Source organism: Cheilinus undulatus, linkage group 16 (genome assembly GCF_018320785.1).
Source record: "Cheilinus undulatus linkage group 16, ASM1832078v1, whole genome shotgun sequence".
Lineage (NCBI taxonomy): Eukaryota > Metazoa > Chordata > Actinopteri > Labriformes > Labridae > Cheilinus > Cheilinus undulatus.
Window position 1 is genome coordinate 29,680,170 of NC_054880.1, and position 16,625 is coordinate 29,696,794.

Below are 16,625 nucleotides of genomic sequence, written 5' to 3' on the forward strand. Positions count from 1 at the left end.
GGTTCTCTATGTCCAGAGTGACTGCTTTCTCTCTGTGAAAGCACAGCTTTTCTCCACTCTGTTATAAATAAAAGGAGTCAATATTTAAATAAGGTCTGGGTTGAGTTCCTGGCTGACAATTAAGATAGAAATGGTAAGAAGGAATGAGGTGTATGCAACCTTCCAGGAGCTGATGATGAGATGCTGTCAGGGAAGTTCATTTCTACCCTGCACTTACAGTTCAATAAGACTTCTATGTCCATCAATCATTCTCTGTCACAAATAAAAGTTATCTGCATAGAACAAGGTTGTACACAATCCTGTGCCTCAAACAAAGTTAGAAATCTGATGATTTACTGACGCTGTACAAATCTAAGAGACAGGCTTGTAACCATGCCTGTGGCCTGTTCAAGGCCGGCCAATCAAGGCCATTTTTTAGCTTGCTCCTCCACTGGAATATCTGAATAACTACTGAATGGAACCTCGGTCCAGACATGGATGATAACCTAAAGTACTATTTCCACCAGACTAATGTAACCTTGGGACCTAATGGGATTTGAAATGAGTGTAATTGGAAGGGATAAGTGAAGTCTGTATTTGGATTTACTGACATTATCCCACAGACATTAAATCAGGACCAGACCTAACATTCACTCTCTTATGTTAAAAAAGCCACCACATGGCAACTGTTGAGTCTGTACAGAGAGAAAATGTTCCTCACTGCCATGAGAGTCATCTATGTCATTCCAGCTATGCTTAAGTTTGAATCTAGTTTGAATGTAATTTCTCTCTACAGATTAAAAAAAATGCTCAAATTATCACTACAGTCAAGCAATTTCTGTAACTCTCAATGAGACTTAATCCCCTGTTGGCCGGTATTTTGGCCCTCTCTTTATGAGCAGGGTGTCTTCTTCAGATTGCATGTTTCAGCTCCTTTCACAGATGTTCAAAACGATTTAGATCAGGGTTCATAGAAGTCAATAGTTCAATATTTTGTTCTTAGCCACCCTTGGGTGTTTTTAGCTGTCTTTTTGGTCATTATATAGTTGGAGGATCCATAACCTCCAACTGAGACCAAGCTTTCTGACACTGGGCAGCACATTTGGCTCCACAATCTCATGTACCGGTTTTTGATTTATTATGTCCTGAGTCTTTCAGTGTTTTCCTGTGTTTATTCTGTGTATGTCATGTTTCTAGTTTTATTTGTTATTTTTTTAGTTAGTTTTTCTCCCCCTGTGTTTGCATTTGTTCTTTGTCCCCTGTGTTTCATGTCTAGTTTAACTCCTGTGTTGGTATTTGTTTCCTTGCTCCGCTCCTAGTGTTTCTTATGTTTAGGATATCTTCCCCCTAGTCCAGTGTTCTTGTGCATTGTGAAGTTTCCTGTTTTATTGTGTAGTTTCATTCTTGTGTGTGTGTTTCCAGTTTTCTTCCTGCCTCAGTTTCCCTCCACGTTGATTACCCTATCTAGTTTCACCTGGGTCTTGTTAGTCACACCTGTCTGTCTGTCTGCAATCATTCCCTGTGTATTTAGGTTCTTTGTTTCTCCCTGTCTTTGTCAGTTCATTGTTTGCTGTTTGCTGTCGCTGCCTGTGAAGTCTTCCTAGTGTTCTCCTGGATTTTTGTAACCTGGTTTGTTATTTTTGTGGACTAAAATAAATTTTTTGTTAGAGATTCTCTTGGATTTCTGTTACTTACATTTAAGTTGTTTAATCTGCACTTGGGTCCTCCTTTTGAGTTTTTTTTTGTTTTGTTTTGTTTTGTTTTGTTTTTTGCAACAACAACAGTCTTAAGATTTCATTGTCCCCTGCACAGATTCAAGACACCCTGTGCCAGATGCAGTAAAGCAGCCCCAGGAAAAAACAAGCCTCCTCCATGTTGCACAGTAGGTAAAGTGTTCTTTTCTTTGTATGCTTCAGTTTTGCTTCTATGGACAAACAGCTGATGTGACTTGACTAAAAGCTCCAGTTTTATCTCATCCATACAAAGGACATTCTCCCTGAAGCTTTGTGGCTTGTCAGTATGCTTCATGGCAAACTCCGGTCTTGCTTTTTATGATTCACTTTCAACATAGTCTTCCACAGTCATTTTCCATTAAGTCCACTCTGACTCATACTGTGACAGATGGTGTGTTCTGACTCTGATGTACCTTGACGTTGGAGTTCACCTCTAAACTCTTTGGAAGTTGTCTGGGCTCTTTGGTAACCATTCATATTATCCATCACTTTAATTTGCCATCAGTTTTCCTCTTCAAACCACATCCAGAGAGGTTGAGTACAGTCCTGTGGACCTTAGACTTCTGATTAATATGTGCAGCTGTAGTCACAGGAACATCAAGCTGCTTAGAGATGGTCTTATAGCCTTCCTTTTAACATGCTTGGCAATAATTTTCTTTCTAAACTCCTGGGACAGCTCTCTCCGTAGCTTTCTCTGGTCCATGTTCAGTTTGGTACACACCATGATTCCAAATGTCACAGGGACAACTTTTCCCCCTTTAAACAGGCAGACTGACTAATTACAAGTTTGAAGAAACCTGAGATTCTAATTACAGAACAACACCTTAGTTTAACATGTCCCTGTGGTCAATTTATTTTATACTTTTCCAGGGGTAACGTCAATCAGTTTCATAAGTTTGTATTTTTTTAATGATTCTGTTGAACCACAATTCAAAAGCAATGTCTGATTTTAATTTGTTAAAGATCAATAAATTGTGATTGACTATTACTTTTGTAAGCGTCAAGTTACTTCAGTGACCATTGTGGGGTTTTTTTCCTTGTCTTTAAAGGAAGGATTCCAAAAATTTTGTCCAAGTGTCTATCTTTCTTTCTTTCTTTCTTTATTAGGATCCCCATTAGCACTAGCAGAAGCATTGGCTATTCTTCCTGGGGTCCAACACACATAAGGTCATACACATCAACACACAATAAAACATAAACAAACATGGTCAAAAACAAAAAACAAAAAACAAAACAAAAACAGAAACAGCTCCTCAAAAGTATAAAACATATACATGCAGAAGAGAAACAAAATGGCCATCTATTTAACAAACATGATGCAGAACAATGAGTCATAATCACATTTTAACTCATCAAACTCAATGTCTTTCTACCATCAGATATTACATGCATGCACACACGTAGATTTACATGCCACATTGTAATAATCACATAACTGGATGACCTATCACAGATATGGCCCAATTATCCTGTGATTACACACAATAATTCCAAGGAAAAAAGAGGTAAAAATACATTTCATACCATGCCGACATTCTGAAAGTGCTTGTTTACTCAATAAAATTTATTACTGTTAATTAAATATTATGAGATACTGTTTCAACACAAATTTAAACATCTCTTTGTTATTTTCTTGAATATTATACACTGGCAATGAATTCCAGCCTACCATGGCTCTGTACAGGACTGTTCTTTGTGTTATACCTGTTTTCACTATCGGTAGTATGAACCTTCTTTCATTGCACTTCTTGTTTGGTAATGATGTTTAGCAAACTGAGAGGATAGTCTATCATATAATAACTTTGGAGATTGTGTCACAATTATACTCCTGAAAAAATTTAATAAAACAGAAATGAATCTTTGTCTCACAGTTAGCCAGCCAAGTCTGTCATACATGTCTGTTACATTGGTTCTATATGAGCATTGTAAGGCACATCAAGCCGCTTTATTCTGAGCCACTTGTACATTTTTTTTAAATCCTTCATTAAAGCACTGGACCAAATCATAGAGCCAAAATCAAGCTGGGACAGAACCAAGGCATTCAGAACTAGTTTAATAACATCTGGAGGTAAACTTTTTGACACTCTTCTAACAACTGAAACACCTCTTCCCATTTTACTGACAACATTATCAATATGCTTTGACCATGAGAGATGCTGATCCAAGGCTATACCCAACAGTTTAGTCTCACACACCTGCTCAATAGGTTTTTTGTTAACAGTTAATTTCAGTGCAGGATCAGCTTTTAACTGATATTTTGAACCAAATATAATGGACTTTGTATTACCTACATTAAGAAGCAGTTTATTACTTGTAATCCATTCTATTGCACCAGAAACCATTTTAAGTAATTTGACATCCAAGTTATCTATTCCTGATGGTCTCTCTTTGCAGTTATTAATCAAACATTCAACATCTGAAACTGTTACTTTTTAAATTTTAAATTCACACTTCTTATTTTCCATTAATAAATCTTTAATCATTGTTGTGTAAGTATTAGTTATTGATTGCATGCAGCCTCTTAAATTTTTCACCTTATCATAGGAATAATCATTAAATAATTAGCAATTTGTTTCGGTTTTGTCAAAAATTGTCCTTCCAATTCTCCTTCCACTTCTAAATGTTCAACAAATATTACTTGAAAACTATTCTCTATATTTTCTGTTTGAATTTCTAAATCTTCATATTTTATTTGAGTATGTTTAAAAATCAACAAATCAAAATCATCAGCATCCTCTGACTCAAAAAAGATCATGTAAACCATGCTGACATTGCATCAGGTCTTGGTATGTAAATAGGAATGTCTGAGTGGGTTAATGAACCTGGGGGGTAAGCTTTCAAACCCCTTTAGCTGGATACTTTATTCCTACAGGCTGACCACTCCATATGACTGTGGAAAGCCCTGTTTGACCCTCCACTGTGCTCCCTGTCTGGCATTTATATACCTTACAGAGGCATTTAACCACCAGGAAGTAGTTGTAGTTCAGTGAAAGTCCATGATTACTGATTTGTGTTTATGTCAAATGAGGATCAAATTTATGGTCACAATACACCTTAGTTTCTGGGCAAATGCTTTTAACTTCCTTAAAGTTATGTAATAAAACAGCAACTCTCCCCCAGACAAAACCACCGGGCCTCCACAGTCCAGCTCCCCTCTATGTCTGACTCTTTTTTTCTGAAGTCCAGTAAGCTCAAATATGAAAATATATGGCTGTTTGGTGGTTCCTGTAAGTTATAATATGCATTTCTATATGTCACCACCCACATGCGGTCTAGCCAGACGCTCTAAGAGATATTCCATCATACATTTCAGTTTTCCACTCCCCCCTGACACTGTAAATAGTAATCCGTGAGGCTTCCGTCAGCCTGCAGATTGTGATTCCTGGAGCTTTCCTCTCTGTTTCCGTGCATTCCTCCTTTTGATGGTCGCATTGGCGTTTATGAGCATGGAAAGTTCCTGCCTAATTAGGGGTGCGATGGGGAGAAGTCTTTGGGAAAGAGCAGGCCGGTCCACTTATTCAGAGCAGCCAGTGCACCGAAAAGGATAAAGAAAAAGGAAAGGACGTTTTCTTTAAAGCCGTTGATCCGTATCGCAGCCTACAAATCTGACTTACTGACTGGTGGATGGCTGCGTCTTGTTTTCCCAGGAGGCCCAGACGGTGTGTCATTCAGAGGATGACCTCAGATGTTGGAGGTCTTGCCAGACAACCCCATCACATTGCATCTCTTTGTCTCCTCCAGAAAGGCCAAAAATGTTCAATAAGGTGTAATGTAACTCTCCCTCTCAGTGGACAGTGGCTCTAAAAGTCATTGACAGTGAAAACGCCCTCAACCAAGAGTTCATTAGCCATCGCCTGTGTACAAAGACCCAGCTGGCCTGAATGGAAATGATTAACTTGGCTGGCCCCGGGTGATGCGCACCCATGCGTCCAGTCTCATTAGTTGGCACCATCTTGCTGTCCGACTGGCTGCTGCTTACAGGCACAGTTCAGGATGCTGTTGCTGAGGAACAGTTGCCTCGTTAAACACCTACAGTATGAATTAGGAGTCAGCAAGAGAGAAAAAATGGTGATTTGGATTTAGAATTACAGACTTGGCAAAAAACCCAGCTGTGAATCATGCATGAAAATTGTTGTCCTCTTCTTAAGCCAGGTTCATAATTATTAATAGATTTAACCCACCAGGAGGTTGCAGCAAATTCAAAGGTTGATATAATTTTAACTTTAAAAAATGAACACTAGTTGTGAAAACAAAAGCTAAAGAAGCACCTATAACCTTATATTTAGAGCATGAGATCCTTCTCATGCTGGTCTGTAAAAATTATTATTAATCTCATCACACAGCTTTGGTAAATTCTTATTTTTGATTGGTTAAGAAAGGCATTCTAGTGCCTTCTTTTTATATGCTAGACTGCTACTTTTGCAGCAGTTGCATACTGTTTATGTTGAGGGGTGAACCAACCAAACTTTTACCTTTAGAACCGTAGTTCTCTTGTAGACTGAACTAAGATTGACCTCCATAATTTACCTAATTTTTTTGTATTTTGCCAGAGTCATTTTACCCTCGACCTTGACAAGCCTTCTAGGGTCGGCTGCCCAGAAGCATCCCAACAGCATGATGCTGTCACAACTGTTCTTTACAATGGGGATGGTGATGTGCAGTTTTTGATGTCAACCAAACATACTGTCTTGTCTGTTGGCCAAAAAGCACCATTTAAGTCCCATTAGGCCAAAGAACATTCTTCCACTTGACCATGGAGTCTCCTACATGCCTATTGGAGGACTTCAGATGAGATTTAATTATTTTTCTTCAACAGTGACTTTCTCTTTATCACTCCTATAAGCTTTGACTGGTGAAGAACCCAGGCAGAAGTTGTTGTATTCAGGGTCTCTCCCATCTCAGCTGCTGAAGCTTGTAACTCCTTCAGAGTAGTCATAGGTGTCTTGGTGACCTCTCTCACTAGTCTGATTCTTGCAAGGTCGCTTAGTTTGTGAGGACAGTCTGATCCAGGCAGATTAACATATGTTAAACAGAAAAATGTCTTGCACAATACAGCATACATGCATATTACAGCTATGCAAATGCATCCTTGAAGTTCTAAAGAGTTCTAAACATGTGCACCAGCTCTCACTAGTCCACTGATTCATGCAGTAATGTAGTTTAGTGTAATGTGGGCCTGCATGTGTGCTTAGGTGAGTCACGTGTTTGAACTGCTGCAGCCACTGTGTGATTAATGGATCAGAAAGGTAAACACTGGTGGATCTTAGGGATGGTACTGAACAGGGGAGGTGTTGTTCTCTGGCTCGCAGCTTCCACTGATCTCCCTGGAGATCACTCCACTGCTGTGGGGGGAATTTAACACCACGGTGATGCTCCTCTTTGTACCTCATAATTGATCTTTCTCCTTCTAAACGTTGACAAGCCAGCTGACCATCCCTGCTCTTTCTGATTTTAAATAACCATAGCATGCAAAGTCATAATTTTCCTCAGCCTACATGACAGATGTGTTGTGGCTGCAGGCATCAGAGCTAGGGTGATGTGAAATGTGATCACTAAAATGTGCCCTCTGTAGCCATCCATAACTATCTAAAGACAGCAAGTCCTTCAATTTAACCTTTTCTACATGTAAGTACATAATATTTCCTTATCTTTAGATATGTGTAACAAATGGGGTTGTCTTTATTTCAATCTTCTGTTCATGCATGTCTTCAGAAGGTCAATGCATGAAGACTTGTTTTTTTGTTGAACTCAGACACAGATATTCTGACAAATCTGTGCAAGTTTGCAGCAAACCCTGATTCCCAAATGCATGACTCACAGAATTATTAGAGGGAAATAATGTTTACACAGGCAGTAAAAGGACAGCAGGACTCGCAAGTTCATTCTTCTGAAGGCTTTTTCACAGTGAAAGTGAGTCAGAAGTTATTTTTTACTGTTTGGCAGGCAGGGTTCAAGTTTCTATCTGGCTCAGGGAGGCTGAAGAGCTACAGGGCCTATGAACTGAACTCACCATTTTATCAGTGAAAGAAGTTCAAGAGTAGCATAAGAAATTGTAAGGTAAAACTTCAAGTTAGAGCCCATCTGAATTTAAGGGACTGGCCTCTTTCAAAAGCAGACCAACCCTTGGATTCCAACTACACAGCTTTTCACGTATGGCATGCCATGAGAGACATAATGTTGATATAGTGATAAGAGACAGCTGGGGTCCACACATTTTGTTGTATTTTCGAATTTAACCTGATGTTTGTATTTTCTTTCTCCTGTTTGGATTCATCTGCTCTGAACTAACACCTTTTGGCCACAGTAGGCAATGAAAATAGACTTGGTGCATATCTTGAGAAAAGTGGCTCTTCTACCACAGATGGACAGTATCAAGCACTGTGAAACAGCACTGACTGGTTACACAGAGATGGATTTGTGTGTGATGTGCTGCACAGACGCAGTCAGGGGATTATGCATGTTTACGGAAGTCAATTGATGTCCAGTGATTCTTAAGAATTTCCATAATGTCGTATGTACCAGCAAAACTCCTCCCCATAATGTTTTCATCTGGAACCAGGGCTGTAAGCATTGTTTTAGAAATACTGAGGTCCAAAACCTCTTCTTGCAAGAGTGCTTTGGGCATGCCTCCCTTAAATATTTGAGATTTTTCCTGATTTGAATAAGTCAATTTTTTAGATGTTTAGAGAGCAAAGATTAAATACAAAAACTTTTTTATGGCAGGGGGGCAGAAACATACAGTGCCTTTGGAGTATTAAAGTCCAGCCATAAATTCTCTGTTGGATTGAGGTCTGGGCTTTGACTTGGCCACTCAAGAACATTCACCTTGTTAGCTTTAAACCATTTCTGTGTGGCTTACGCTGTACACTTCGAGTCATTGTCTTGCTATAAACTTTCTCCCAAGTTATTGCAGACTGAATAAGATTGTCCAGGATTTTTCCAATATTTTGCTGCATTCATTTCACCCTCTACCATCACAAGCCTTCAGGGGCTGGCTGCTGAGAAGCATCCCCACAGCATGGTGCTGCCACCATCATGCTTCACAGTGGGGACAGAGTGTTTGTGGTGATGTGGTGTTTACATAACGTCTTGTCTGATTGCCAAAAAGGAACCATTTTGGTCTTATCTGACCAAAGAACTTTCATCCACTTGAACATGGAGTCTCTTACATGCCTTTTGGCAAACCTCTCTTGCCATGAGTGTCTTTCTCTCTCACTAGTCTCCCTCTTGCACAGTCACTCTGTGAGGACGGCCCATGCTAGGCAGATTTACAGATGTGCCTCTTCCGTATTTCTTGATGATTGATCTGACCAAACTCTGTGAGATGTTCATTGCCTTGGAAATGTTTTGTATCCATCCCTTGACCTATACTGAGTGTGCTTTTGTTGTCATGGTGTAATGGTAGCAAGAAGTCCTGATTAACCAGTGACGGGACCTTCCAGACACAGGTGCCTTTATACCACAGTCACTTAAGACACATTCACTGCACTCAGGCAGTCCCATTTTACTAATTGTAAGACTATTAGCACCAGTTGTCTGAACATCTGTTGAATCAGGTCAGTCACTCACTCTAAAGGGGTGAAAATTCATGCAGTCACTTATTTTACATGACAGATTTTGTTTAATCAGTTTTCACTGAAACTGCAAAGGTTAAAAACGAATAAAATGTGACCAAAGGTTCTAAGCATTTTTTTTCCCGTAGATTCAATCTAAAATAGCTGCAGTAATTAACATTCTTATGGGGCAGGTTCTACCATGATGAGGTTTCTGCAGTGAGTTCTGGTCCAACCATATCCATATAATTTGATTAATGATTCTAAATAATGTATTTCAATAGTCCCTGTGGAGGGGTTCCCTTAGGACAACAGCAGGGCAGTGAGCATATAGAAAAAGTGAGAAAGAAAAACAGAGAAGCAAAAACAGAGCGGCTCATCAGGGTCTCATCACTCTGAACTGTAGTGTCTGACATGTGTGAACCATTACTCTCTGGTTTCTTTGACAGGGAAAGTGTTGCTGAAGTGGACTGGGAGAGGAATCCTCACCACCAGTTTCACCACCAGACAGAGTGGAGAAGGCCACACAGATTGATGGACCAGATATCTTCCTCGGTAGAAGGAAGACGATTTCCTCTGTATCCATGCCTCATTGTTTGATTCTGGAAACTCAAAAACACCAGATCAGCATTTTCTTCACCCCAAAGCAAACACAAGAACATGTGAGAAATCAAATGTAGATTATAGGTTATACAGAGGCATTTTTAAATTGCTGTTATTAAGAATATTGATCATAAGGTGGAAAACATGGACTAGAGGAAAGGCAACTGGTTTTGTCCAAATAAAATAATTAAGACGTGTTTTTGGTGTTGGCTTTCTTCATGAACAGAGAAATAATTGTAAGGGAAATTTGTGAGATGAAATTTCAATTCGCTGATTTATTGCCTGCTGTCACTGAAGAACCAATACAGACTCTGAGTTTCCAAAAATAAGATGGCTTCTGTTGGTTGGAAGGATTCAAGGCTACGATTATTTCTGTTCTGAAGCCAGGAAATTATTTCAGGACACTTTCTTGGCGGGAAGCAGATCAGCCAAGGTGAAAACCACCTGCCAGAAAAAATACTCTTTAAAAGCAAAATAAAATTTAAGCACCACACTGTAAAAGTTTGATAAAATGTCTTCCAACCTTTGAATTGGCCCGAGTACTCGGATAACTTAAAGCTGTAATTTTCAACCCAACTGAGCCCTTTATTCTCATGGATTTGCAGCAATGTTTAATCTTTTCCTAATAATCAGCGGTGGTGTGGTGCCTGGAGAAGTGGGTACACTCTTAGTTTAAATCACCCCACCAACCCCCCTTTCTTAAAATGACCAGTCCAGAGCGGATAAATAGCCTGTTTTATACATAGTGACATGTAAGACCACTCTTAAATATTTATCATACATATTTGTCATTCGAAATTTGTCAAATCTTGTCTGACAATGACAAACAGCTTATTTTGCTGTTGCTATTTACTCTTGTTTTGAGCTTCTGGTACCCCCAGGTGCGACAATTAGGTGCCTGATTGGCAGCACCTGTGAGCATGGGCCCTTCATAAGCAGTCAGTAGGTGCCTGCTCCAAGAATTGGCATGTTTGACTGCTCTGGATAAGGCCTGTGTGATAGGGCAACTTCAAGCTGGTCTCAGGAAAACCAAATTGCAACAGTATTTGGAGTGAGCCCTAGTACCATCTCCAAACTGAAGGCCAAGTTCCATATAATGGGGGATGTCAGAGACAGGCTGCGAAGTGGGCGTCCCAAGAAGACGAAACCCCCAGAAGACCGCTTCCTCACCCTGTCAGCACTTAGGAACCATAGGCTGTCTTCTACAGATATGGCCGACGGCTCTCTTCCCAGACAATCCGGAACAGACTGCATGCAGCCAAGCTCCAGTCTCAAAGGGCAGCAAGGAAGCCTCCCATAACTGCCCTTCCCTGTCAGGCCTGTTTACACTGGTGTCAGCAACATTTGCACTGGAACCTTAACATGTGGAGGATTGGATTGTTACATGTAATGATGAGTCCGGATTCTACCTGCGGCAGTTGGATCGTAGGCTCAAAGTGTGGAAAATACACGGAGAATGCTATGCTGATTGCTGAACTGGTTGCAACATGTTTTGGTAGGGCAGCATCCCCCTCACTGGAAAAACTAGGCTTGTCATCATTGAAGGCAATCTCCATGAGGTTAGATATCAAGATGAGATTCTGCAATTTCTGGCGACCCCATATCACCACAGTCTGGGACTGAACTCTGTCCTCCAGGATCACAACACTCAACCCCACAGCGAGGGGTTCATCAGAGACTACCTTCAGAATTTTGGAGTGGAGAGGATGGAATGGCCTGCCAGCAGTCCAGACTCAACCCCACTGAACACTTGTGGGATCAGCTTGGGCGTGCTGTTCGTGCCAGAGTGACTGACACATCCACATTGGCTGTCTTACAACAAATGCTGGTCGTTCTGAAGAGCTCAGTGACTTTGAGTGTGGAACTGTGATAGATGCCACCTTTGCAATAAGATGGCTCGTGAAATTTTATCCTTTCTGGAAATTTCATGGTCAACTGTAAGTGATATTATTAGAAAGTGGAAGTGCTTAGGAACAACAGCAACTAGCCATGAAGCAGAGGACCATGTAAAAAAACAGGGTCAACGACTGCATAGGTGCATGGAGCATAAAAGTCTCTAATGATCTGGTGATTCATAGCTGAAGAGTTCTGAACTTCCATTGTCATTAACGTAAGAGCAAAAACTGCCCAGTAGGCACTTCATGTTGTGGGTTTCCAGGGCTGAGTAGCTGCATGCAAGCCTCATATCATCAAGTCCAATACCAGGTGTCAGATGGAGTGGTGTAAAGCACACTGACACTGGACTGTTTAGCAGTGTAGACATGTACTGATTGGTCCGATCCATTCTCAGACCTGGCACAGTTGTTTCATATTGGAGCTTTGCAAGATAGATTTGCTTAAAGACAGACAAAGAATCTGGCCAATCAATCATCTACACAAGGTTAATAACTAGGGCTGTCAAAATTGATGCATTAATGCAGATTAATCCATCATCATGATTAATCTGATTAAAAATTTTAATGCAATTAACCCATCTACCGCTCAGAATGACTCAAAATCCCTGAAACGTCTCTGGCAATGCATTGCGGGCAGTTTGTCCTAGTAGGGTTACCATCAAGCATGCTGCCGCGCATGCGAAAATGGGCCGTTGATTGGTAGTGACCAACCAACTTGATATGGAAGACGCTAAACAGCACGCTGGCACTCTTGATGGGAAATTTAAGTACAAAAAAACAAGACGGAACAGTCGACCGACAAAAGTATTATGCACATTCTGCAGGAAGCAGTTTTTTTTTTTTATAGAAGCACTTCCAGCTTAAAATACCACATTAACGCGAATTTGTAATTGAATAGCCCTGGCATGTATATTCCCTTCTTTCTTGAGTCTGTTTGCTTATGCAAAATGAAACATGATTAATACAGATTAAAAATGAATGATATTTAATCATGATTAATCGAAATTAGTCCACAGTAACCCTGTGATTAATCTGATTAAAAATTTAATCGTTTGACAGCACTATTAATAACACTTCCTGCCATTACCAGACCTTTGTGTATCATTGGGATCAAGTGACTGCTGTTTTGACAGTAATACTAGTTAGATTATTTGAGTCACTTGTCACAGCTTTAAAAAGATATCCTATCATAAAATGATCAACTCATATGTTAGAAAATGATGTCTATCTAGGGCAGTGCATACCCTTTGCTCCCATGTTAGATTACCTTAATTCACTAAGTGTGTATGTCAACATCAACATGGATGAAAAGCCTATACGTTTAACTCCATGTCCACCTCAACAGCAGTTTAAAAGCAGCCTTGATGTAAAAGTCCCACTTTACTGTGCTGTTGTTATGACTTGTGGACAGCCAGCTTAAACCCTGGTGTTGGGTTAACCATCCAAAGCAGAAACAATTTTCCAGTGTAAACACTGCCTCCCAACAGCTTGGCAAAGAAGCAAGAAGATAAGCGGTAGTAATGATAAAATGTCCTAAAACTCTTTGTTTATGCTGGGATTGTAAGCATACAGGTCACAGCGTGCAGTTTACAGAGAGCTTGAGTCTAATTTTTTTTTTAAAAAGGCAACCATAAATCCTTTGGCAAACTTGGGTCATGAAACATAGATTAGGATGTTAATCAGCCATTATCCTGCTAAAGACAGATTATTATAACCAAAACTCAATAAAGGCTCTTAAGAAGGCTGAAACAAAATGGTTATTGTTCCATATTTAGCAGCTTTAAGCCCAAAACTGGAGGAACTATGTTTCTAATGTTCACTTCAAAAGGCTGTCCCAGCATGCAGGACACGCTCACTCCACACTTTTTAAATTAAACTCCAGATAAAGTGACTATTAAGCACCATTACCTAAAGCTAAGGGGTAATTATCACTTTCACTTCCCCCTCAGGCTGCCTACAACTTGTCCCACTTGTGGCCTCTTGCTCTGCAAACACTTTAAAGAGAAAAAAAGATGATGTACAGCTGGATCCACAGCTGTAAGCCCCTCCTTTTGGTTTCCCCCAGAGCCTTTCCGACCCTCACTCTTGACCCCAGTAGGGAGCTCAGAGCACCGCTGGTAGGATTGGGCATGAAGGGGGATTTAACAGCCACACGCCTGGAAGGCAAAGAGGTGTTTCATATAAAATTGTCCCACATGGCCATTATACGTCTCCCCCCCGGTGGGTGCTGGGAACTCAGGGGAGCTGACAGCCTGGCAGGGAGGCCTAAAAAGTGCTTGTGGACAAAAATCTCTCCTCCACAATAGCTCTGAATGTTTGCACAGAGTGGAAGCTATATCACAGGTCTTATAACAACAACGGGGGGAGGATTTAGATTTGACAAAGAGGCCTTCTGTACTGTATTTAGCCGTAACCGATGCCATAGAGCTCAGCACGTGCTGTACATAGACATCCTCCCTGCTAATCTTCAACAACAAACCATGCAGCTAAATTCATGCTTGGTATGGGGTGCCATACCATACTGGCTCACTGAGGTCATCAGAACCCAAAGGGCAGGGCTCAGAGCGGCAGAGAGAAAATGGCGTAAATCCAAACAAACCACTGACTTGAGTGCTTATCAGCAAAAACTGTCCTGTTTTACCTCTGCTCTAAAATCTGCTAAGAGGGCGTTCTATCAATCAAAGATCTGTGCTGCCACTGATGCACGCAAACTCTTCTCTGCTTTTAACTCGCTCCTCTCTCCTTCAAACCCACAACCCTCCAGTATGTTGACTCCAGACATGTTCGCCTCCTACTTCACTGACAAGGTTTCTGCCATCAGCAACCAATTCTCTGAGCCTGTCCAACTCAGTTTTCTGCCACCAGCTAGTGATGCATCACTTAGCTCATTCTCTCCACTAAGTGAGAGCGAGGTCACCAGGCTTCTGCTTGACTCTAAGCCCACAACCTGTCCCCTCGATCCGATACCATCACATCTCTTGCAGGCGATTGAGCCCACAATCAGCCCTGCTGTGAGTTGTATCATTAACTCCTCTCTGTCCACAGGTGTTTTCCCAGCTGCTTTCAAGCAAGCGGGTTACACCACTGCTCAAAAAACCCACTCTCAACCCAGCCCTGGTTGAAAATTACAGGCCGGTCTCACTTCTCCCATTCCTATCAAAAATACTGGAGCGCACAGTCTTCAACCAGCTCTCAGAACACTTGCAGAACAATGATCTACTTGATCAGAATCAGTCTGGCTTTAGGCGGGGCCACTCTACTGAAACTGCACTTTTGTCGGTAACGGAATCACTTCGCTTGGCCAGAGCAGCTGGTCAGTCCTCAGTTCTCTTACTGCTGGATCTGTCTGCTGCCTTTGACACAGTAAACCACCAAATCCTCCTCTCCACACTCTCTTCACTTGGTATCTCAGGATCTGCCCTACAGTGGTTTAAGTCCTACCTCACAGGGAGATCTTTTAGAGTATCATGGAAGGGAGGAGTGTCTAAACTGCATGGCTTATCAACAGGGGTGCCTCAAGGGTCTGTGCTTGGTCCCCTACTTTTCTCAATATACACCACCTCACTTGGTGCAATCATCCGCTCCCATGGCTTTTCTTATCACTGCTATGCAGACGACACACAGCTATTCCTGTCCTTTCCACCAGATGACACAACTGTCTCAGCTCGGATCTCATCCTGCCTTGCTGATATTTCTAAATGGATGAGGAACGTCACCTTCAGCTCAACCTGCCCAAAACTGAGCTCATTATCATCCCAGCCAGTCCCACTATTGAACCGCAGATCAGTATCCAGCTTGGATCAAATAATCTCTTGCCCACTAAGTCAGCCCGGAATCTGGGTGTCATGATTGATGACCAGCTAACCTTCAAGCTCCATGTGGCCTCGATTGCTCGGTCCTGCCGTTTCGCCCTCTACAACATCAAGAGGATCAGACCCTACTTGACAGAGCATGCTACACAACTCCTAGTACAGGCTCTTATAATATCACGTATTGACTACTGTAACTCATTACTGGCAGGCCTACCTGCATGCACAGTTATACCTCTGCAGTTGATCCAGAACGCAGCAGCACGCCTGGTCTTCAACCAACCCAAGAGAGCTCATGTCACGCCTCTTTTAATCTCTCTACACTGGCTTCCAGTTGCAGCTCGCATTAAATTCAAAACTCTAATCATTGCTTACAAAGCAGTAACTAAAACTGCTCCTGTTTACCTGGAGTCCCTCATCCAGGTCTACACCCCTTCTCGCCCACTACGCTCAGCCAGCGAAAGGCGCCTGGTACTTCCAGCACATCATGCTCCTAAGTCACTAGCTCGACTCTTCTCCTCTGTTGTCCCTAAATGGTGGAATGAATTACCCAACTACATTCGATCTACAGACTCCCTGTCTACTTTCAAGAGAAGGCTAAAGACCCAGCTCTTCAGAGAACACTTTGCACTTAGCTAGGCAATTCTCTACTGTTGTCCCCAGTAGTAGATTGAGTCTCAGCCAGACTATTCTCCACTGCTGTCCCCAGTGGTTGAATGAGTTTCCCAACTATAGTTAGCTCGCACTGTCCTGCTCTACTTCTGGGATTTCTTTGCCCAGCTCTTTGGGAATGATCCAGCACTTGGTACTTGGTAAATAGTTGTTGTGAAGCCTAATGAATGGCAATTAGTGATCCCACATTTTCCTTGATTCATTGTTGCTGTCTAAAAACAAAAAAAACAAAAAAAACAAACAAAAAAAAAAAAAAAAACTACATAAACAACGTATATTTTAGGTACTCTGCCTTAAACTCTACACGGCAGCACTTGCGTCCAATTGAACCTGAAGCACTTGATGGCACTTACTGATGTTGTTTCTTCTTGTCTAGATCAT

General features: G+C 41.3%; 1 long non-coding RNA gene across 1 annotated transcript; it reads left to right on the plus strand.

Moving 5' to 3' along the window:
• Positions 1-1,544: 1,544 nt before the first annotated feature.
• On the plus strand, positions 1,545-10,056 carry LOC121524528. Its single transcript, XR_005993126.1, has 3 exons — positions 1,545-1,608; positions 1,792-1,865; positions 9,715-10,056. It is a non-coding gene; the product is annotated as an uncharacterized LOC121524528 (long non-coding RNA).
• The last annotated feature ends 6,569 nt before the right edge of the window (positions 10,057-16,625 follow it).